This window comes from Acanthochromis polyacanthus, chromosome 17 (genome assembly GCF_021347895.1).
Source record: "Acanthochromis polyacanthus isolate Apoly-LR-REF ecotype Palm Island chromosome 17, KAUST_Apoly_ChrSc, whole genome shotgun sequence".
In the NCBI taxonomy this organism is placed as follows: domain Eukaryota; kingdom Metazoa; phylum Chordata; class Actinopteri; family Pomacentridae; genus Acanthochromis; species Acanthochromis polyacanthus.
In genome coordinates, this window is record NC_067129.1 from 22,182,276 (window position 1) to 22,207,101 (window position 24,826).

General features: G+C 39.9%; 1 protein-coding gene across 1 annotated transcript in view; it reads left to right on the forward strand.

Annotated features, from left to right (window-relative positions):
• The window catches only part of LOC110952294 (uncharacterized), a 133,910-nt gene that overhangs the window by 9,497 nt on the left and 99,587 nt on the right, over window positions 1–24,826 (forward strand). The window contains 1 exon segment of the mRNA XM_051937917.1: window positions 20,239–20,320. The gene's annotated coding sequence lies outside the window, so the exon portion shown is untranslated.

Consider the following 24,826-nt stretch of genomic DNA (forward strand, 5'->3'; position numbering starts at 1 on the left):
TGATTTTAGACTTTAACAAAACTTTAATGCTCCCCCTGTTTAATGTCAGTGAACTGAGGGAACTGTGGGCATTTTTGAGTGTAAATGTGTTTAGGCATGGCTTAATGTCCAGAGAAACGCATCTGTGAAGAAGTAATCTCTGCAGAATTATACAGTAGCTTGATTATTCCGAACATCAGCTGTCCGTATGAAAGGCATGGCATGCAGTGATCGCCGTCTTGGCCGTGTTCATCGCCCTTGCTTTCTCCTTTCCTCACTTCATTACATTTAGAACATTATGGCTTTGCTGAGAATGTAAGGAAACCAGAGCACCACTACATTAACCTCCGGTTTAGAGCTGCAGAGAGTTCGGTCTCTTTGTTCTCATCCTTGTGTTCTTGTCTTTTATTTCCTCCTCTGAAATGAGTGCAGGATCACCACCTACATAAAACTCTGTCTTCCAAGAAAATGTTCTGCATTGTGCTGATGTTTAGTGTGAATTTGAAAACCCGACAGTCCTGTTAGGAGTAATGCGGCATTGTTTGTGAGAGCTGTCTTCTGGACAATTGTGGGCTTTGTTAACTGGTCTCAGAGTCGTGTTTGGCCCCAAGCTTAGACTCTGCAAGTAATCATGAGTCAACTAGAGCAGTCCAACAGAGACTTGGACAAGGAAATTGGTGACAGAGGTTTCCGGATGAGTGTGGAGATGACGTGTGCACTCCCAAGTCACTGAAACGTGGTTTTAGTTAGAGGTCACTGACACAAAACTCCCTCAGATAATGTCTGTTTACATAGGACACATTCTGCTTTGGCACCTTTTTTATTTATTTTTTGTTTGTATGTGGTTATATAACCCCCATTTGCTCTCTTTACTAAATGTTCCTTCCTCTGCCGTTTTCCGTGGCTTGCAGCAGTGACTCAGTTAGGTTTGCGTCCTACTCGAAGTATCCAAGAGCAGCCGTGAAGCGTTTCTTTTCTTGCCCATGAGCAAAATGCATATTGACGTATTAGGCCCTGTTAAACTCTGTTTCCAGACTGCCACATTCCATCACATAAAAGTTTAATTTCTGAGGAAAAATTCAGGCCAAAATATTCAAAGAAAAATTAAATTACAGCGGAGGCTCTGTTTCCTGTGATGTGCGGTGGCAGGCACATAATTTGTCAAAGAAAGCTGTGCTGTGTTAAGTGTGTTTGTACAGTGGCGCGGGCTAACCGCACGCCAGCTCTGATTTTAGAAGTGGTAATATTTAATGACTCTACAACACGCGTCTGATTTGCGAGCGCTCGACTCCAAGCACCACTCCTTCCTTGTAGTGTCCTTTCTGATTTGCTGCTGCTGACGAGACCCCGGGCTTCGAGTCATGTTGCCTTTCAAGTCATAATGTAAACATGTCAGATTTCTGGAGTGTGTGAAGAGGCTCGGGGAGCGAACGTGCGCAATTATCATAACAGACTATCGAAGCAGGAGGCAGCTTACCTCAGCTCAGGAAGCAGGTTCTGCAATATTCCAGCTTTATTTTATTACATTTCGGTCAGCCGGTGAATCGCCTGTGCAACTAGACATATCTGTGCATACTTAATCAAGAAAATATTCCTTAAACATTATCAGGGAGTGCAGACATGATTCAACTTGTTAATTGCAACACTGTGAACTGAGTGGAAAAAAAGAAAAAATAGACTGAACCCCCCTTTTTTTTTCTGAACTGAGACTTCTTTCCACTACAAAGAATAATTACTTTTCCCAACTCCCGAGCCATAATTGGTTACTACTCTTTTATCTTATCTATGTGCGCATAATTATCACAGTCATCATATTAGATTATTTCATGCATAATAAATGAACTCAAACTGTGTGTGGGGTAATTAGCATGTTAGGATATGTGCCACGATAAGAGGTTTGTTCTCTCAAAGATTGTGTTGTTCAAGACATTCCTGAAAAGTGAGAAATGCAGACAGAATTAGAGTATTTGAACATCACGCTATAAAGTCTCTGTTTTTCTTTTAAGCTCTTTTTTTTTCCTCATGTAAAGCAATGTAGCTTTTAATGTATTTTACCTCGGACTCGGGCTCTGCAGCAGACAGTAGTTTATATGCAAAGGACATAACAAGACATGGCAGCAAAATGTGAGACTACTGTGAAAGACAGAGCAATATGCCACTTGACTTTGGCAGCTGTCCGCGACATAGATCTTGTTCAATCCAAATGACAGATGTGCAGCACTTTAGTCAAGATTTCTGTAAGTAATTGCAATTTGTTGATGTAATGGATGTTTGCTTATGTTTCATATATTTTTTTCCATGTATTTACAGGTTGTCCTCACGCTTTGTTAAATCTTCCACAATATTGCATTTTTATCTTTCCATAACTCTAGAGGAGAATGATTCTGACATCGAGCAGACCAGTCCTGTTGACTGACAAAAGCAGTTCTTCCAATTCGGATGAGGTAAACCTGCTGCTGGACGCTTTTCCAGTTTATTGCTGCCCTGCTTGGAAACAGTTCAACAGTGATTTAATGAGTAGAGTCAATCAGGACCAAGTCCAGTTGTGATGCTTTGCCTGGAGTTAGACTGAACTGCTGATAAAGACGTGGGGATTTTTTGAAAAGGCAATAGCTTTCAATTTTACTGCTCAATTAGTGTCCAGTTTTCTAGTTATAGTTACGTACAGACACTACTGCTCAAAAGTTTGCGGTCACTTAGAGATGTTCTTATTATTTGAAAAAAAAAGCTTTTTTTTTTTCAATGAAGACAACATTAAATGAATCAGAAATACAGTCTAGACATTGTTATTGTGGTAAATGACTATTCTAGTTGGAAACGACTGATTTTTAATGGAATATCTCCATAGAGGTACAGAGGAACATTTCCAGCAACCATCACTCCTGTGTTCTAATAATACATCATGTTAGCTAATGGTGTTGAAAGGATAATTGATGATTAGAAAACCCTTGTCCAATAATGTTAGGACATGAATAAAAGTGAGAGTTTTCATGGAAAACATGAAATTCCCTGGGTTGACTCCAAACTTTTGAAATGTATAAATTGAGGGAAATGTCTACCTTGCTGCTCTGGCAAGAGACCAGCAGTGAGGCTAAATTTATCTGCGTGTCCATTTTGATTTAAACGGCTTTAAAGCATTTTGTAATTAACTTGAGGAAACTTGCAGCCACCCTTTATTTAAAACAATTTGTAAACCCAACTGATTTAAACATGTTTTCATAAATCAAACCTCTCTGGTCAAGTCTAGTCAGAATCACTCACCAGAGACGGATAATTAAAAGCTGTCAGCAGCGTGTCAGATATTTGCAGGGTTTTTTTTTTCTCTTTTTCTCCGCTAAATAGCAAGAAGGGCTGTTTCAGTTGCACTCTTTTGTCCCTGTAGAATTTTTGGCAGTGACACCTTTCACTACCCTGTGCCAAAAGCCTGTGAAACACAAACATAATGAGCTATTTTAAGCATTGAAAATACCTTCTTTTGCATCATGACTTGTTCAGAAGGGGTATAAAAAAGAACTTATCAATCTATTCAGATTGTGATGACAGCCATTACTTAAAAAAAAATGACGGTGCCAGAATTTATAGTAATATAATCAATGTTCCTCCTGCTATTATCAGTAATTGCCACTGATGTGTGTAATTAATAGAGAGTACCCAACAAAGTTTTGCAGAATGTTTCAGAGAAGTTTATTTTGTGAAGCCGACATTTCTTTTGCATCTCTGCACGTTGCAGACACAGCATGAGAGCTTCAGAGTGCATCGTTCCCACTGAGTCTCCACAGATACATCCATATAACCTGCACTAATTCTAAGTAAAAATAACAAGAGTCTGAAAATTAGCAACACTCCATTTGCGTTCTCCCGAAAAGTTTGCAGCCTGAGAGGTGACGAAGCACCTCCGAGGAATTAATAAGAAAGTTTAGAGCACTTTAATTATGAAGTAAAAAAAATGACACTCTGTCAGGCACCCACACACACCTCCCACTCCCTGTGTAACTTCACAAAGGTTCATCTCCAAAGAGTGATGGTGGTTCTGTGCTAAAAGTGAGTTATAAACAGCTGTTGAAGCGCCGGGCGGGTAAATACAGCAGCCTGGAGGCGGTACAGTGTCGGGTCTGCTGCTAAACGAGGCTCTTGTCGGGTAGAAGAGAGAAAGCGTTTCAGCTGCTCCTCCCTTCGGCCGCGCTCCTCCGGTCAAGGTCTCCATACCCCAGTGGTATGTCCATGCCCGTCTCCCTGCTGGCACTGCTCTGGCATTGCTGCAGTGTCAGTGTGGTGCAAATGGGCGTTTGAAATGCGATAGCGCTGATATCGGGTCAGATTTGTTTGTTTAGCTTTAAAGAAAAGCTTTTCAAAGGGGCTGAGTTAGTTAACGGACCTTCTAAGTGAAATCATCTGTGTGCCCTAAGTGCTCACATTTAAAGATTACTGTATGTGAAGGGATATCAGAGCCCATGCTGACATTTGGAAGACACAGTTTTAATGTGTGATTACCTCCCCAGATGTGACCTTTAAACCTTTCTGCCCAGGGGTCTGGTACCAGGACCACCAGATGGTTTTCCACAGCTTTCCAAATGGCATAATTGGAGAGGTAGCCTTGTAGTGTGCTGACTGAAATTGTTGGAGGACTGATGTACTTCATTACTGTTGCCCCAAATTTGGCAGATTTGCAGTTAGAATAGCATCAGTGTCATTGAGCCGTGTCAATGTCAATTTAGCATTAGTCAAAGTTAAAAATGTATTTTTTTTCTTGCCTGGTGATGGGAACACAGAGACTTATTATGTTTCAAAAAATTCCCCTAAGTGTCTGTGATCAATAGAGCCCAAGGTTGTTCATTTTAGCTGTACAGTTGTGTAGCTGCTACTGATTATATTTAGGTATGTTTTTGTAGATGGAAGTCTCCCAGAAAACCGAAGGCTTAAATAATTAAGTAGTTTAAAAACAAAAAAGATATTGCGGTTTAACTCAATTTAACACATTGGATTTTTATTGAAACGAACAAAACTAGAAAAGCACTCAGAGAGCACTCCTCCAAGGCTGCTCAGTCGTTGTATCATTTCCGACGAATACAATTTTTTAAAATAGTTGTGGTCCACAGCGGTCAATTTGTAGCAGGATCACAATCATGTGATCATCAGTAGGCTGTGACATAGTGTTCACTCATAGTCCTGGATACAGAAACGCCATGCTGCTATCTCGCAATGATACTGAAATCTTTAACAAGGCCGTGCATCCAGACTACAAGTCCTTGTGTCATTTCTGACCTTCCCTGAAAGTTTCATCCAAATCTGTTAGTCCATTTTTGAGTAATGTTGTTAACAGACAGACAAACCAACGCTGATCGTCGCATAACTCTGTTGCGTTCATTGGCAGAGTAACCAGTATGTTCCACTGGTTTCATTCATTTAACATCTGTCAGATAGGTTTTCATTTTAAAGGCCCTTTAAATAGAAATAGAAATCCTTTCATTCTGGCAACTTGGACGATCAAGAAAGGATACTGTTACAAATATCACAGACAACTCAGCACACCAACCATCCGAACCAAAATTATTTGATCCACCAGTTTACACCAAGACTGTCTCATCTCTCCACGAACAAAGAATAACACTCACACAGTTATTTTTCATCACAATCTGTATTTTTTTCTTTTTTTTTGTTCCTTTTTTTGCTGTTGGTCAGACAAGAGAAAAAGACATTTGAATATGTTCATTTGGGTTTAACGGAATAATGTTGTCTGACATTTGATGCAGTAAAAAATGTCAATTGTTAGAACAATTGATACATTTTAAAATAATGTTAAAAATAACTGTCAAATGTGTTCTGAATAAAAATAATGTTTTGTGCAGCCTTGCAGTACTTGCTGATTAATACTATTCCTTTGTGATAACTACTGATACAATATAAACCAAACTAAAGCATTAAGAAATTTTCAGACATAATATTTACTGAAAAAATGGCAATTTATCAAGTGATACTGTTTTTTGGGCCCACAGAGTTGTTTAATTCCTGGTTAATTACCCAGCCTTGAGAGAAAGCAGTAGCAGTGGTGCTAATAGGAAGAATGTACACCCATTTTGGACAATATCATCCTATTAAATGGCTGTAGTCATTACATCCGCATTCCTCTACATTCTAGTACACTTAGTAGTTAATCCATTATAATAATTGATAAAAAAAAAAAATAGCCCAGATTATGTCGGCAACTTCTTACAATTGCGCAAGAAGTTGTCACCCTGTAAAACATACAAAATGGAGTTTGGTAATAGGTGGTGAATGCACAAGATCCCACTCACTCACCAAGTCAAAAAAAGCAAATGAAAATGAAAGTAAAAAGAAGTGGGGGGGGGGAAAACTTGTTTTGTTCTTAGATGGTTCTTGAACTTTTGTCTACTGGGTGAATATCTGCTGACCAAACCCTCCCACCTCCAAATGCAGATTTTTGATCTTTCTTCTTAGTGCCAAATCCTGATTCCCCTGCAAATGAATGAAGTGATAATGGAGCTCCATTAAGTTGGGCGATTACTCGCCTACTGGCCTCTTTGAATGGGAATGATCCTTGTAAGGTGTTAATAATCTGTAAAAAAAAATGGGTGAAATTTAAGTCTGGTCACTCTTAATTCTGACCGTGGGGGGTGGCAGCATAAAAGCCTTGGTGCAGTGACTTCCTGTAGCTCCTGTAGACTGTTGATAACGCCTGCACAATATAACGTGCCAGTTAGTTAGCAGAGCCAGGCTAGCTGTTTTTCCCACTCTTCATTTCAATTAAGCTAACTGGCAGCTAGCGTAGTAGGCTCATTCCAGAATTGGGGGACATTTAACGTCCCAACCATCAAATTTCAAATAATCCATGTACAAAATACTAAAACATAAAATAATGTGTGCAAATGCTTTTAAAAATACCAGACAAGTCTGGAGTTCCCCTTACATGCCATTTTCTCTTGTCCCAGCCCCCTGATGACCAAATTAAATCTCAGATAAAACTTTTGAAATGGAATTCTCCATGTTTTGGTATTATTTGTTTCATTGATGCCTCATGTGATTGTGGGATTTTTTTTTTTTACAACAACAGAATATGTTAAATAATAATTATCATGCATGAGATGTTGGGCTGTTAACATCACCTTTTTAGCTGGTAACAGAAGAAGAAAACAGTGAATCACATGATACACTGGAAATAACATCATCAATCCCCCCCCCCCCCCCCCCCCAAAAAAAAAATGAGTAGAACAAAGCTATGTCCTCTGTTCTATTTTTCATATTTTCCTAACATTGTCTTCCTTTTACTTTTATCTTTACTTTTTCCATCAATAAGTTTGCCCTCTTGATCACCAGTAACAGTTAGCTAAATATCTAGCTTCTACTCGTTTGAAAAAAGCTAACATTAGCATGGATTAGCAACCCTGTTACTGTGATCAGAGTAGGGTTAGCAAACAACAAATAAAACATGTCGTAAAAATTGTACCACTGATGTGTAAGCTGAGCCAATCAATCCTTTGATAATTTCTTCACCATTATGGATGAATATGTACCAGAAAATTGTTTAAGAGAAGGTTTACTTTTCAAAAAATGTGAAGCCCAAATGTCCTCCAGTTCTGGAATGACCCTGCAATGAACAGACATTTAGTCTGTTAATCTGAGACAGATGTAGTGGTGTCAGTCTTGTCATTAAATGCTTAGAAACAAATTGCTAAACTTGCCAATATACAAACTATTCCTTTGAAAACTTCCTTTAGGATTTAGGTTTTTTTTTTTGTTTATATCTATCTATCCAATGGGCAGCTCTCCCTAAAACTTAGTGTACTTCCTTAAAGGTCAAGAGGGAGGCAGGGAGGATTCTCAGAGAGTAGTGGCTTGGAGAGTGCTGTCAGTCGGACTCTGAAGGTGAGACGTACCATGGCAGGAGATGAGGGATGACTTGCACCTGCCTTCTTGACACCCACTTCAAAACAGACTTACTTATCTGTGTGTGTGTGTGTGTGTGTGTGTGTGTGTGTGTGTGTGTGTGTGTGTGTGTGTGTCTGTGTGAGCGAGGAGAGAGAAATTGACTGAGAATGTGCTGTCTGACTTTGTGCTGTTTTGAGTTTTATTTTTTATTTTCTCCAAAAGCCTGCGTGCTTGTGTGAATGCTGGTCTCGGTGAACCGGCATGCTGCTGTCCATCTCCCACCCCCCACCCCGTGTGGTCAGTGGTATTTATAAACCGCCACAGATATTTATTACAGATGGCGAAGCACCTTAAGTTTACAGACACTATTTTCTGTCCTGGGAGATGGACAGAGAGTACTTAACTACCTGGATATGGAGCTGAGGGGGGCTGTGAAATAAGTGGTGCATTTATAATGTGAGGAAATCCATGGGAGAGACTACAGAGAGCACCACACTGCCAGTAAATTCTGCTACCTCCGTCCTCCGCGATGTAATGCATTATTATGAGGAGCTGTGCACTCTGAGCAAACAGCCCAGGAAGACATCTGACATGTCAGTGAAAGAGTTAACTTCCTGCCTTTGGACTCACACCAGGAGGAAAGAGTCAGAAAGAAAAAAAAGAAAAAGAAGCAAGGTTAGCTCACTTCAGACACTGATGGGGAATTCCTCACTGTCTGTTCTGCATCGGGGCGTCTCTGCCAAGTCCATTGTGTTTCTTTCTTCCCTGCCTGGCCTGCTGGTTTCATGCCCAGACAATGAAAGAGTGTTTAGATTTCCTCCAAAAAATAAGTATCACCTTTATATAAATAATGAGGCCGTATTGGGAATAATGGGAGGACACTGGCTATTTAAGTTCATGTCACACAGAGGGCCTCCAGAAAGGGCATCATCTGTTTTCTTTGATGTAAACATTGGAAACTGTTTATTCCCCAAAAGATCTGAAAGGTTGTATCTAAAATTCACTAGTGCTGTGCAGAAGGAGACACACAAATTTTTATTTAAAGAGCAGTAAATCAAGAATTTGGACGCTACAAATCATGACTATTTTGCATTATAGTCCCACCTGTTTATGTATTTTTTTGTGTCAATCACATGCAGAGCATTGTGATGGGGCATTGTTAGTAGAAAGGAATGTACGTGCCATTCATTTTTTTTTCACTCTTTTATTCACTCTTATTTATAGTTGTCGCCTGTTGGTTGATCAGTGCAATATTACATCCCATCCAAAATAAACAGCCATCACCCCATTCACCTAACTGCGTATCTTCCGGTTTCATCATAAAGGCCACAACCTAAAGATGATTCATTTCACTCAGCGTACAACACTGACAATTTTCCCAACAATCAAGATTTGAGAAAATTGCAGCAAACTATTATAAAGATCTATCATTAGCTCTGGATACATTTAACTGTCAGATTAATTAACTGAAAGATTTGAGGACATAGCATAACACCAGTCGATGCGACTTCTCCTCACTGGCCTTGCTGTCTGTTTAGATTATTTTTGAAAATCAAGGGAGGATTCCACCAGCAATATTTCTGTAGTGTCTCCTCAGTGTCTTAGATCTCAGTCTCAACAACTGCTATAAACAGTGAACACGTCCTTTTGCAATTCTGTATGTTTCTTGATTTCTTTGTCTTTTTTGCCGGCTGTTTAACTCGTACTGTATGCAAATCCAGACATACAATTTGCATTAAACATATGCACTCGTGTGCCCATGCAGGGTTGCTTTGTTTTCGTACAGTAGGGCTGTGTTGTCACTGAAGTATAAGTCAGTCCACTAGTTCACACTGATAAAAAAATATCTGTGGGACTACGGTAGGCAGAGACCAAATTCTATTAATGTTTTAAAATAATAATTTCCAAGTAGAACATATGGCAGAGTCCTCTGTTAATATCAAGAAAACACACAAGTACAACCTCGAAAATGTTTTATTACTCCCCCAATGAGGCAGGGTCTCGGCGGAGTTATGTGATGATCACCGCTGGTTTGTCTGTCTGTCTGTCTGTTAACAACATTCCTCAAAAAAAGATTAACGAATCTGAATGATATTTTCAGGGAAGCTCAGAAATGTCACAAGGACCAACTGATTAGATTTTGGCAGTGATACGGCTTATAATCTGGATCCACAGATTTGTCTAAGATTTCTGTAGCATTGCGAGATAGCAGCACAACGCCACTGTAACTATGACAAACTAATAAACAAATGCTGCATTTCTACAAAAAATGCTGCATTTCTGGCAATGCCACATGGGGGAATGAACAGCCTTGGCGGAGTACTGCGCTCTTAGGGTGCTTTTCTTGTTTCTCATGTGAAGGTTTGTGCAGATTTCATGATGACAGACTTTTTAAGGACTGAATACAAACGTAAATGGTACATGTTGAATTATGTCATCTGTAGTAGCAAACTTTTAAAAGCACAGTTTTAAATTATATAGAAAGAATGTGTTGCCCATAGGTGTTACTCTGCGCTTTCCAAAAGTTGCCCTGCGTAGCTCCAATAACAACATCACACCATCATGACAAGCGGGCACACAAATAAGTGATCTAATATCAAAATGTTCCAAAACTGAACTCCTCAGGAATTTGGGACACTGAACTTCACTGTAGCCCACCTCAAAACCCGAACTTGATACAAGATATGACTGTTCAATAACAAGACTAATGTTGTAATTTGATTTAGTTAATTTAATTTGAGTGGACTGAAAATTTCAGAGGTTATATGTGCTTGCTCCTTGCTCAGTGTATACTATGTGGTCAGAGCATGCATGGTATGGTTTGACTTAGGATAGTCTTGTTATTTAATAGCCACACCTTGTATTTGTGTAAGTGAATGAGCGTATGAGTGCAAGAGTTTCAGCAGAGCCTGAGGGGTTTGAGGTGCATGGTTCAGGTGACTGAGGTGCTGTGCAGTAGCTCATTGCTTACATACTTTTATTGCATTTGGGAAGTGGGGTTGAAATGCAATAACTGTACCGGGCAGTGAGAAATATGCCAATATTGAAAATCATGCAGAATGTTAGTACAGTTGCAAGGTTGAGATATGGGTAAGTAGGTGTCGGCATGAGCAGGCTTTAACAATTAGGGTATGATCTACTACATATGAGGAGCCTGAAACCTAATGTTAACAGGCTTCTGGATCACTCAAAACTATAACTAAACACATCAGCAACAAATATCGTGAGCTAAACTGTTGTTTTTTTGTTGTCATGAAATAGACCTGATGGAAACTTTTTATTACAATGTTTTATATTTTACTTGTGATTTTTTTTTTTTCAATTCTTTAATTTTCAAAAAACTTATATTTCAATATCTGTCTACTCTCTACTTTGGCCTTGCAAAATCCCCTACCTCCTCATCACATTTCCAATTTGTGTGGCTGTGTTTTTAAACAATTTGTGGTCCACAGCGGTCGATTTGTAGTAGGATCGCGATCATGTGATCGTCAGCAGGCAGGTGACGTAGTGTTCACTTGTTGTCATCGTTACGGTGGCATCTTGTCACTATCTCTCAGTGATACAGAAAGCTTTAGCAAATCTGTGGATCAAGACTATAAGCCACATCATTGCCAAAATCGAATCACTTGGTCCTTGTGTCATTTCTGACCTTCCCAGAAAATTTCATCCAAATCTGTTTGTCTGTTTTTGAGTAATGTTGAAGACAGACAGACAATCAAACCAAAGCCGATTGTCACATAACTCTGTTAGAGTTACCTAAAGTAATAAAATTGACCATCATCACACATCTTCTTAGCTAAATCATGGCTGTAATTAGATACTGTATTCAAAGAAGCTGCTGGTTCATTCCTCTGAGAGAAAATGGTTGGCCATGTTTTTTGACTCAGAGCGACAATATTTAACAGATTTTCTAGCTTTGTTACACATTTATCTGGGTTTTATGGATTTTCTACAATTCTACAATTCTACAATTTCATTTAGCAGACGCTTTTGTCCAAAGCGACGTACAACACAAGCAAGAATTCAGACATAAGGAAAAACCTGTAGTAAGTGCAAAAAGTGCTTCAAGTGCGATTGGTCAAAGGTGTTGGAATCAAGTTGCAGAAGAATTGCCAACCCCCTTTTTTTTTTAACTTTGTCAGCGCTAAGTAAGTGCTGGGTTTTGGACCACCTGACTTATTCTACCCCTAAGGTGGAGTCAGATTAAGTGCCAAGGTGTTCTCTAAACCAGTGGTTCTCAACCCTGTTCCTCAGGACCCCATGTCCTGCATGTTTTAGATGCTTCCCTGCTCCAACACACCTGACTCAAATGATCAGCTCGTTATGAGGCTTCTGCAGAGGCTTGATGACGAGCTGATCATTTGAATCAGGTGTGTTGGAGCAGGGAAGCATCTAAAACATGCAGGACATGGGGTCCTGAGGAACAGGGTTGAGAACCACTGCTCTAAACAATTGAGTCTTCAATTGTCTTTTAAAAGTAGAAAGGGACTCAGCAGAACGCACAGTTTGGTCATTTGTTCCACCATTTGGAAACAAATTACCAAATCCAAAATAAGGCATTTTGGATTTTCATGCCAAAATGCCTTATTTTTTGTACGTAGCAACAAAGATGTTTCTTTAATATTAACACATTTTTGAGTATATGCCTTTTTTAAAAAATTTAATTATAGAAGATTTCCATTCTGTAATTTTCTTATATATTTTTGGAATAATTAAAGAAGCAACAAGAAGTAAACTTGAAAGGCTACCCACATTTTGTTCAGGCATCACAGTTCTGTTTTTAATTCAATTTCTAATAAAGTATTTTCATTGATTTCATATTGCATTTTAAAAAAAATCACCGATAAGTGTATCATCTATGGAAATATGCATTAGCTTGTGCTAGCTCCTTTCAACAGCTTCATGCTTACATTAGCTTGGAGACAAACTAAAACATTTACGTTTTCTCTAACAAGGTAACGGCAGAGGAGCCAATAAAGCCACAGCAACGCCACGTCATGCTTTAACACACATACAGACAGCAGATGGATAACTGTCATTTTTAGTATCTTATCGGTTGGGTTAGTTGTTTTGGTGGTGAGTTAGCTAGTGTCAGCTGTACCTGTGTGTGTGCATATATCTGTGAATATCGACACCATTTCATGCTATTCCTTGCTTTTTGTATTCGATATTTCTTTTACAAAAACATCCAAAAACACAGTTTTTTCCTTGACAAAAATGTTTTATTTCTTTTTAAAAATGATTTGAGGATTAAAATAAAATTCAAGTCCTTTTTTAGATTGTGTTTAAATATTTTTTTGAGTCATCTGATAACGTTTTAATTACTTACGTTGGTCCTGTGTGTCAATACACATGCTTGTGTTTTATCCACAGCGGTGCTCTAAATTATATATATATACACAGTGTATGATACATAGTCTGTATTAGACACTGGAAAGTTTTAGTTAGTATTAAGTAATTCAGCGTCACTTAACGCCCCCCAAACATGTCAGTACAAAACACTTTTATGTTCCCGCACCTTTATTCTCTTTTCGTCTGCAAATCTTTTTCACATCATTAGCCTCCATTTGGATAATCTCTTTTTATCCCACTAGTCTGCAGTTTCTTTTTTTCCCTCTTCTTGTTGCAGCTCTATTCATTAAATAGAGGAATCCACTGGTGGCACTGAGGACTGGAACTTCTTTTCCGAAAGTCTTTACCGAAAGCCCAGACTGGAGGAAATTCGACTGGTCTCTTTTTGTTTGCTCAGTCCATCCTGACTCATCACAACGCAGGTATTTTTAGCTATGAATTCCTGTTTGGCTTTCCCCCCACGGTTCACAAGGGGCTATCATGTTCTGTCTGACGGGGAGGAATAATCAATGTCAAATATCCGCCAAGAGTCGATTAGTGACAGATACACAAAGTTAGAGATCCTGGTGTCATGCAGGAAGTTAGATTTATTAGGTGTAACAGCTGGATAATGTGCTCGAGTCAGTGTGTGCAGACTATATGTAAGTGTTTGTGCTGTGTTTTGTCTGGCACAGCTGCCTGTATCAGCTGCATGCTCATTAAATGTTGGGCTTAAACCCATGGTGACGCCGCGTCGGCTCCGGTTACTCCTGTGGGAATACCTGCTATTGTCATCGGGAGCCCTGAGTAATTCCCAGGAATTAGCTTCAAACGCTTGAAGTTTGTCTGGCCAGACAAAAGCTGCAGAACTAAGCTTTCACTAACTGTTACACATGAGAAGAAACAGTGAGTGTAATATTATTTTAGTAATAAAGGGACTTCTTGTGATGCACCACCTGAGATTTTATTGTCCTACATGTATAAACCTCAAGTACAGCAGAGGCTGGTTCTCTGTGGCCCAGTACAATGCTCTGAATCCCCCCATAGAGTCTGATTCCTCACTGTAAAGGTGGCCAAGTGACCTGATATCCTGTTTGTCAGGAGAGCAGAAATATTTCTGATTGTTGGACATCCTGCCGGTCAGTGATCTGTGGCACATGCAGCTGCCGGGCACGAAGACTTATTTAGCTTCTATTGTATAAGCTTGGAAACAATCAAGCTGTGTACTGAAGTAATCTAAAATGCCAGGGATTGCTTTTGAAGCGTGAGGTTGCTGGGTTGGTTTGTCAACATGCGTGCATAAGTTTTGGGTGCACGAGCCACTCGCATTATCATGCAAAATTAATTATTTGCCTCCTTTTTATGTCCCTCTGAATCTTAGCGCAGTAAAAAACCTGCCTGTGTTTTATTGAAATGAAATTATGGCATAATGTCACTTTCGCTATTAGCACTGAGAGTCTGTGCATGCCAATTGATCCTGCTGTTGTCATAGCAACATGAACCACTAAACCTCTGCGCAGCTGTTGTTATGGAAGCCCTTGAACAGCTGGGGGGCTATAGCTGCAGAGGGATTGTGGGAAACAGGTCTTCTGGTCCTCCCTTCACACCTTGACCCCAAAACTCCTGCTAGTGAACAGAGGAGGATTTGGGAATCTTAAAGATGTCCATCTGGACTCTTCTCTCCCCTGTACAAAGATTCCATGTGATCACTGAGAAAGTTTAGGCAGGAAGTTGTGAATATTCAATCATTCCTGCATCTCCCTGAAACCTGCTTTGCCATGAAAGCGAGCAGTGAAATTGAATGAATCAAATGAGGCTACATTCTCTCCCAGGGTTTGCCTGATGCATCGGAGCATATCCCATTATTGATATGAGCAAATGTTGTACACAGTGCAACGATAAAACAATCATTTCACACGAAGCACAACTTGTCCAGGGAGCAGCACTCTGTGAGCCCAATTCCTTCAGCCATAATAAAGCCCCAAACGTACCCCAAGAGCAGGGTCTCATCCCCCCACTGTTTGATTTAATGAAGAATGCACTGACTGGGGAAGTGTGCATCTTAATAACCAGGACTGTGAATGCTACCTTTTTGTAATCCATTCTATATAAGAGGCATGAATTTATTTAAATTAAACACTAAACTTGAAAATATAAACCTTTACATCTTATAAGTCAACCTTTTTTCAGCCACCTCTCATACGTACTGGTATAAGTTCACATATTGCTCATGAACTGATAGCTTCATACATAAGCAACTGATTGAGGAGGGGTGGGGGCGCTGGAGTCTGTCCCAGCTAATTTAGGGTGAAGGCAGGAGACACTCCGGACACATCACCAGTCTATCGCAGGACTACATATAGAGACAAACAATTCTCACACACATTCACACCTACGGACAATTCATAATCCTCAGTTAGCCTCGGCTTGTTTTTACACTGTGGGAGGAAGCCTGAGTACCCGGAGAAAACCCATGCATGCACAGGGAGAATATGGAAACCCCATGCAGAAAGGTCCCGGGAAGGCAGGGATGCAAACCAGGGATCTTCTAGCTGCAAGGTGAAAGTGCTAACCACCAATCCACTGTGCAGCCCAGATACTTGTTCCTTCCAGCAAAAGAATCTGAGAATAGTTTCCCAGTCAAAGTCCAACTCTAAACACTCATTGCTCTTCTTGGTGAAACATCCATGAGAAGTAACAGTGCCCAGAGCGTTGCAAATTCAAACCATTCTGATGTGGTTGATAGTTGAATGGAGTAGGAGCTTCACCTATAATGACCACAGACTGCCCTCTCTACTTGTTTCTCCATTTTATACATCCTCAATTCTTTTTGTATATTTCTCATACATCCATCAGCATCATGTACGAGAAAGAAAACGCGTGAAGAGACGTTCGCCTTCGGCATGTTCAACATCAACAGCCTCTGATTTTTTTTTCACCACACCTCCTACTGGCATGTAACCCATAATAGGTAACACTTGGTACAAAATGACTGACTTTACCGTAACATCACAGCACTCCAACCCTCCAGGGTGGCAGCAAAAGTATTAGTCCATTTCTGAGATTAGGCATGTACTCAGTTTTTAAACACTTTCTCTGCATCTTAGTCCCTCCTACCTGAGATGTAAGTGGAGGAGTCGAGGCAACAGGCATTTGATGAAATGAGGCATCGCTCCCTCAGAGCCATTTTAAATCATCGTCAGTTAAAGATGATGTGTGTCACAGCTGCATCATGAGTCCATTGTTATGCAACAGTGCAGCTATATTTCATGATCTCTGTCAGATCAGCAAGGCAGTGTTCTTATGTCTTGCACTATATATTTATTAGGATTCAATTTAGTAAGTGCCATAATGCGAGGAGAATGAACAGATGTCATGTATTTTTAATTTACCTCACATTTCATGATCGAGTGATGTATGTTATACACACATACTTGTCGGTCCTGCTGACAACATGATTTGTGTCTCACCCCTTTCATATATCACAGGTTCTGAAAAGACTTCCGCAAAGGATACGTCAATTATTCACCTGTGCACCTGCGCTTTTTAGGAACTGAGACATCCTGCAGGATGAAATGTTAAGATTGATTTCTGCATCACAGGCAGGAGGACGGAGAAATGGGGAGACAAGGCTTCTCAGAAGTTAAACCAAAATGTCTCAATCACTGCCTGGCGGCTGGTTACAAAAAAGGCCAAACCCCCTGCCTCTGCTATGTTAGCAAACGAGACATGAGCCAAAAAATAAAAATAAAAAAAATCAAAGTACGCTTCACTTATATTTTTCGAAAATATGATTACGGTTAAAACATAATATCCAATGCAAGTGCTGGGTCATCTCCAATTCATCCAGTATATGATAAAATAAAAAAATATACTCTGCCGTTCAAAGGTAGAAATGTCCTTACTTTTGAATGAAAAGCAGTTTTTTTTCAATGAAGATATAATAAAATTAATCAGAAATACAGTCTAGACATTGTTAACGTGGTAAATGACTATTCTAGCTGGAAACGGCTGATTTTTAATGGAATATCTCCATAGGGGTACAGAGGAACATTTCCATCAACCATCACTCCTGTGTTCTAGTGCTACATTGTGTTAACTCGTGGTGTTGAAAGACTCACTGATGATTAGAAAAATCTTGTGCAGTTATGTTAGCACATGAATAAAAGTGCGAGTTTTCATGAAAAACATGAAATTGTCTGAGTGACCCCAAACTTTTGAAGTGTAGCGTATACATTTCTGACTTCTTGTCAAAATGATTAAAATCTCGGCTTTCTTTGTCAGTAAGTGACAGACGTAGTGCTCCGAAACAAGTGATGGTGAGAACAAGAGCAGCTGGTGATGCAAAAAAAGAAGATCTTTGTGGCTTAGATTCTGTCATTTATCTACATTCAGTTGTGTGGCCTTTGTCGTCCATGTCAGTCAAGGGATGCAGTGTCTGAAATGGGATATAACTTTTGTCTTTCTAGATAATTTTAGCCATTTATATTTGGTGAGCATACACTGCAGTCAAGATTGCAGCATCTGGGCTTCATAAAATCTAGGAGATGTGTGCTCACATTTGGACCTGGCATGAGGTGGACCTCGATGTCATGTCTCCATCCCTCAGTCACTACTGCATGAACGGTAGTTGGAAATGTTTGAAATGAAATGGCATCACCTATCTCTACCATATTTTGGCTTCACTTTTTGACAGTCAGATGAAGAGGTGATGCATTTAAACCGCATTAAACCTTTAGTGCAGCCTTTTTATCAATTTTAGATGTTCATGTGTTATGTTGTTTTGCTGCAGAAACAATTATTGGCTCAACGCGCAGTCGTTCTACTCTGAACTGAAATGATCCACTCTGCAGCAGTAAATGACTGAGTTACTTCCTCCGCTGACTGCATATACCTGTGTACACATGCAGGGGCTTCAGCGCGAGCGATGCCGGGTAGATTCAGGAATGCTAATGTTTCCTCTGTGGCTTTTGTGAGGAACATGGTGATTAGACCTCCAGCCCCCTGGGTGGAGCCCCTCGCTGCTCTGGCTCCCACTCTGATTTACTTTGACGTCGACAGGAAGGTCAGCTGGGTCCCAGAGGGGTCATGTAGAGAGAGAGAGAGAGAGAGAGAGAGAGAGAGAGAAAGAGGGAAATGGTGAATGGTGTGTATAGCTAGCTTGAATATACAGAGACGTTCCTCCAGGATGCCAGACAGGGGCTGGAGGGATGACCGAGGGAGGAACGGCCCTTGAAGCTTAGGGAGGGCTTCGGGAAGGATTACTGAGAGGCTAAAATGTTTTCTTTGTGGCTGAAAGAAACCTAAGAAATGCTCTCAACCAAATCTCCTCTGGTCTGAGAGGGGTGTTTAGCAGGAAAACTCAAGCCACAGCCTAATAAACTAATTCGTTTTTTTGGACTTTTGAGTTTGCTGTTACTGCCATTAACATGCTTTATTCTCTTTAGCAGTTTGCAATACTTCAGTCTTTTATAGCTAAGAAGGAGCTGATTAGAAATAGCATGTTAAAGCGATACTGATGGGATGCTTGTCTACCTTTAAAATGTCACCCCTTATTTTAAATATTTTTAAATATGTAAAATAGTAATTCCGAACAAGCTTGTTAAAACTCATATTTAAACCTCTAAAATTCTTCTGTATGTTTTCAGATGAAGACATGAAAGAACAAAAACAACATTGCTGTTCTCCAACTAAAATTTCTGGTTTTATTTTCAATTGCACATATCATTTTGTGTTTTATGATGTAAATACCCTTACAGTGGGACCCGAAAGTTAACTTTTCATACTTTTCTTTCTTTCTCCCACAATTAAGGAGATCGATAAAACCTTTAAAAGAGAAATGCTTGGTCTCTTCTCGCTAAATATCTGCAGCTTTCATTCCAATCCCCCCACCCCCAACCGCCCCATCCACTCAGGGCCTCTGGTAGTACCTACCTACCACACACATAGCAGTCCCCACTGAGCAGTGCAGGACTGGATAAATACCATCCCTTCAGAGGCTCTGTGTTAGCAGATTGCTGGAGGTAGGCAGCCTGCTGTGAGGCCCGACCACACTCCCACTGTTCTGGAGGAGCTTTAAGCGAAAGATCAGGTGTCCAGCCCTGAATGCTTGATTGAACTTAAATCTTTTGCATGTGCGCCATAACTTGCTCCGCTCCGCGTGGCTCAGACATGGCCAGCCAGTCAATTTCTCAACGGAATTTAAGTCGCAGCAGCTAACTGACCTCCGTATTCCCACCTGTTGAATATTATGATCAGATGCATTTCACTGATTGCAAATCAGGTTAATGTTCATAACACCAACTTGACATAATCAAGTAAAGCAATACTCTCTGTGTTAATTCCTTGAAAATGCATACAAACATGAACTTAATTTAAGTGAATCACAAAAATTGAAGTCAGTGATTATGCATTTAGTTTATAGTTATTTAGAAAAATGTCCGATACATTTTACAAAGCTCCTTCAGAAGTTTAACCTTCAAACAGCGTAGCATGGTAGTTTCATGTAAATTTCAAAGTAAAACTTAGACTTCATTAAAGATTAAAGCATGGAATGAAGCCCATTTTTTAAACAGCACAATTGATGCATTTCTTTACCATTAATGAAGAAAATGTTTTACTGTGACTTTATGGTAGCATTCTGAAAACCACAGTTGCTGGAATTTTACCATAAAAATAGCATTTTTATTTATTCATTCATTTTTTACAGTGTAGTAAGCCTTTTTTTAAACAAATAAAACTATTAGTTGTGAACAGGTGGACTACTGAGAGTGAGAAAGATCTAGAAGAGCATCATTGTTATCCTTTAAATGTATGTAAATGTAAAGTGCAGTATGTAAAGCAGACTAATTGGTAAACTTTTTAGACTTTAAGGTTTGAAGGGATCAAATCAGATCATAATAATAAACTTGGTGTCCACATAGCTCACATTCTGCGTCCAGACATACATTATCTCACAAATCATTTTAACACTGTTTTTTTGTGTTGTTTTGACATGACACGCTAATTTACCTGCAGAGCTCAACCTTTTTTGTTTCTTGACAGGCTTTGAGTGGAGATTTGGGTACTGGGCCACAGAGCAGACAACAACCCTGAAAGCTGCTGTGTTGCTGTGGGCAAGCTAACTGTAAGTGTCCATTTGAATTATTCCTTAATATACACCTTATGAAGCCTTCAGGTTGTGTAATCTTGTATTGGTTTCTATATGTCATTAGCAAAGTATAAATATATTTCATGAACAGAATGTTCATTTTGTTATGATAGACCCACCGAGCATTCATCTTTGACACTAATAACTAATCTGGGAGAGCTAATCTGTTTCTTCAGAGACCAGCACCAGTCTGTGTAATAATTCAAGAGCGCACAATCAAATATAATGTATCCTATAAACATGCTGGCATGCCTGAGTACACGGTTAATGATTGCCCTGCTGCTGTTCGGCAGCCAGACCAAATGATTATTTCAATCACTTGAACAGGTTTTCTTGGCAGTTTTTAAAGCTCTAAATTAGAATTTCAGTTTCTGTGCTGAGCTCTTGTTGGAATGTCAGTTTATAGCTGTGCTTTAATGGCTCTCCAGCAATAGTCCTATTTGCATTTTTGATGGAGGTCAATATGACCTCCTTATCTTATATACAATTGTGCTATAACTGGTTGGCTGTAATTATCATTGTTTTTTCTGCAAATATCCTTTTACTGAATGATATTCATTAGACCAGGTGATATGAAAAGACACAGATTATATTTCATGTCTGTCTGTATACTGTTTGTGTGTTGTTTCTATCTTGGGAACCTAAAGGGGAAGTAAAAGATGACAACCATTCCTTTCTAATAGTAACTGGTACTTTCAGAGATTTACAATAGGCCAGTACGCTGGTTTCTAAAAAAGCAGTTGTCTGGCTATTCAGTGTTGCTTTGGAGTGGATAGCAGTACTATATTGTATTGCCATGACAAAATGGGCCATTATTGTCCCCCAATGGTTTTCAGATCCTCATGACCGGAACTTAAGTTCTTCCCACAAAGACACTCAGTTTGCTTCTGAGTCACTAAGGCAGTGAGGTAACAATGTACTGTTCCACTTTTAAGTAAATTATAGGTACCCATTAGGGCAGAGTTCGTTTATCTAGCTTGACAAGTGGACTTTCCCTGTTAAATGGGTTGTATTCAGAGTGTACATGCATACAAAAACAGATTAGGAAGCATTTTTTTTTGTGTAATTTGGTAGTTTAGAAATACTTGAGGAAGACTGATGGATTCCATAGCCATTACAGCAAAGACAATATAGGACACTTAAGTCTAAGCTACCTCCTATAATGAAGGAGCCAAAGTGTCCTGTCGTTAATCCACAGTAGATATTTATATCTTGCACTATGTCTTCCATGGTGCGGGTTTCACAAATGTTTTTTTTCTTGCTGTTTTACATGACTTGGTTTCTTTAGCGCTTGATTCTTACAACTTCATGTTGGACACTGAATGCCTAATGCCATCTTGATGAGATTAGCGGACTGCAAATACTAAGGACAACAGGTCCAAAACACTGTCATTCTGACCCTGGCACATCTGATAGAATTTGCATACATATTCTTTGCGTCTATATTACTTTTGCTGTCAGACGTTTTTGCCACTAATTTACAAGTAGTAGAAACATTTTCTTAGCTCTGGCATTATATCTTAGACAAGATAAATAACTGCTGGTGTTGCTGTAGCTGCACCATTGTCTTGTTTGCTTTGGTGACTTCTATAACTGCTTTTTTGAACAATAATCGCAACCAAGTAACTGCTATTTTGGTTGCATCAGTATGTGGTGACTGGAAGAGTTGGACCTGCACGAGTTATTGTTTGCAAGAAGTGTCGTGTTGTTTGCTGTTGTTGCCCATTTCCACCTCCTCCTGAGTCATTCCAGAGATAATGATATTAAAAATTAGGCCCTGCTGTATTGGAGCATTAGAATATTACTGCCTGTCCCTATGGTTCAGATTGAAATAAGCCAGATATCCCTCTGCTCCGCCATGCTTGTTACTAATTGCAAATTGATTTGAAGAACTGAAAGGGCCTAGTTGTTTCTGCTTAAGTGAAAATCAGCTCTAATGAAAATCTCTCTTTTTTGTTTTAATTTATTTATTGGCTCTTGAATTAAGGTGATAATATATAAAGCAATTCCTGACATTACTGGTGGTTGGACTTTCATGTAGAGTCAAGTCCAGAAGCACCTCAACCCCATCAAATCAGTGATGATGTTGCAGTCATGTCATGACAATTCTGCAACGACACCTGGCTTTCCTGAAGCACGATCTTTGCAGCATGGCAGAGGTATTCAGAGGTTAAACTGGCTTATGAACTTGAGGCATTCAAATACCCAAGTCAGGCCAGATCTCAACTATATTAAGTCTAATCAGGTCTGGGCAGGGTGACAAGCTATATAGATCTTATGCATCCGTTGCATTTATCTGATGGTTCTAAGTCCTCATTTCAGATTATGTCTCTTTATTGAAACAGAAATTTACACTCTTTGGGTTTAGCTGTTTCACTGTTTCAATATATATAGAGTCCAAGACTTTGAAACCGTTCTTTGATAGCTGTCAAGTATATCAATAGTTTAGAGCTGGCTATGTCACACAGGATCATCTCTGGAGGAAAAATTCTTTGTCAACCTCATATTGTTGTGAGATGAGCGATAAATATTCATTCCTGTGAGAATAATTCCTTGAAATATAAGGATAGAATCTGGATTGTAGGATCTGAGGTGGTCTGAGTGTGGTTGTTATTACCGCCCCCTTATACCAAGAAGGTTTTGGTTTGAAGCTGGTCTTGGGGTTTTTCTGTGTGGTGTCCTTCCTGTCACATGCACTGGTGACTCTAAATACTCCCTAGGAGTAGATGCCAGTGTGGATGACTGACTGTCTATATGTGTTAGTCCTGTAGCAGACTGATGATCTGTCTGGAGTGCATTCAGTATGACCTGGAGTTGGCCCCAACTATGCAACCCAGTAAAGGATAGGCAGGTAGAGATGAAGAATACACATACTGATTTACAGTAGGTCCTGTAGTATGTTTGGTGGCAGCATAGGCAGACGTCATAGTCTTCTTTTGATGTATAGGGGAGCAGTTTGGAAGTCACAGAGTTGGAAATTTTCCTGGTACTTCTGACCTGTAGGAAACCAAAATGCAAGGTAAACCAGCAAAAACACCAATACAAATAAACCGATGGTCCTTCCAAGTGTCTAAAATACAGCTCACTGCTGACTCCATCCACAGCATATCACTACCCAGCCTTCCTGCCCATAGCTCCTGTCTGCTTCTCCCAACTGGGGGTACCTTTGTACTTCATACAGCCCCCACCTCATAGAAACCCAACCATCTGAAGGGTACAGGCTTGCAAAAGGGTACATAGTTCCAAAAGGAGTTATCAAAACGACCTTCACTTTAACCAGGTGTATTATTTGCCAAGTGTTTACTCTAAGTTATTTGCTATAAGCACAATGTTTCACTCGTCTTAGCTGTCACACGCAGAATGTAGATAAGAAACTTTTGCAGAGTCATTCTTGAGCTGTCACAGGGCTTTTTTCTGGCATTTTTTTCTGTAGGCCCTGGGATTCAGACGTGATATCCTCCATTGTTCTCCTGCTTTTGTAAGTTGTGTAATTCTAAATCCCAGTGTTCTTTTGTGTCACATTCTGTACATGGTTTTACATTGGGAAGGAGCTGTAGACAAAGTAAAAGCCAGGACAATAGCGGGTCTGTACACACAGAGCGGCCTCTAGTTGATTGCTGGAGGAGGTTGGTTATACTATGCCATTTGTCTTTTCCTACACACAGGCCAACTAATCGCATAGCCAGTCTCCATGTCCTCTCAGCCCCTAAGTGTTCCCCATTCCTGCCCTCCTACTCCGCATCCAAAACCTCTACCACTATTCCCCACCAAGGATTGTTTTACGCTTAATTTTGTTAGACTTAATGAGATTTCACTAATTAAATCTCCTCCTGTTGGAGACCCCCCCACCTCCCCCACTGGCTTCAATTGCCCCCCCCCCCCCTTCCCCTTACAATCACTCCAGCCCATGCAGCGATTGCTCGTAGAGCTGTTTTAGGACAAAATAAACTTTTTTTATGAAGAACAGGACAGTGGGTTGCACAAGGACAGAACTGTGCTGCTCTGTGGATTTCCAATTTCGCGCCAAGTATGCTCTGCTGCACTGTGATAGCCAATAGGTTTTCAAATCTGATTTGGTTTGTAAGGGCAGGAAGTAGTTGTCAAGTACATCTAGATGTCATTCCATTATAAATATGAGGTGCTGCAGTACAGAGGATTGCCCAATTTTTTATTTTTTTTTAAAAATTTTAAAGTTATATCATTCTCAGATATGGAGATATTGTGGGCTTTAAACTTTAATGCTGCTGCTGATCAGTCATATGGTTTTCATGCTTTGGCCACAGTAGCCAAAGCTCCAAAGCAAATCCAAGTGACAGGACCTCACTAACAAATGCACACATGTTCCAGATACATGTTCCTAATAATAATCCCTGCATTAGCTGTGTGGCAGCGCTAAAAGGGAAGTGCTGAAGGGTGGGACCCTTTCAGTCAAGCAGTGAGGCCTTGGAGGTCATTGTTGACAGCAGCCACTTGCCCTGCTAT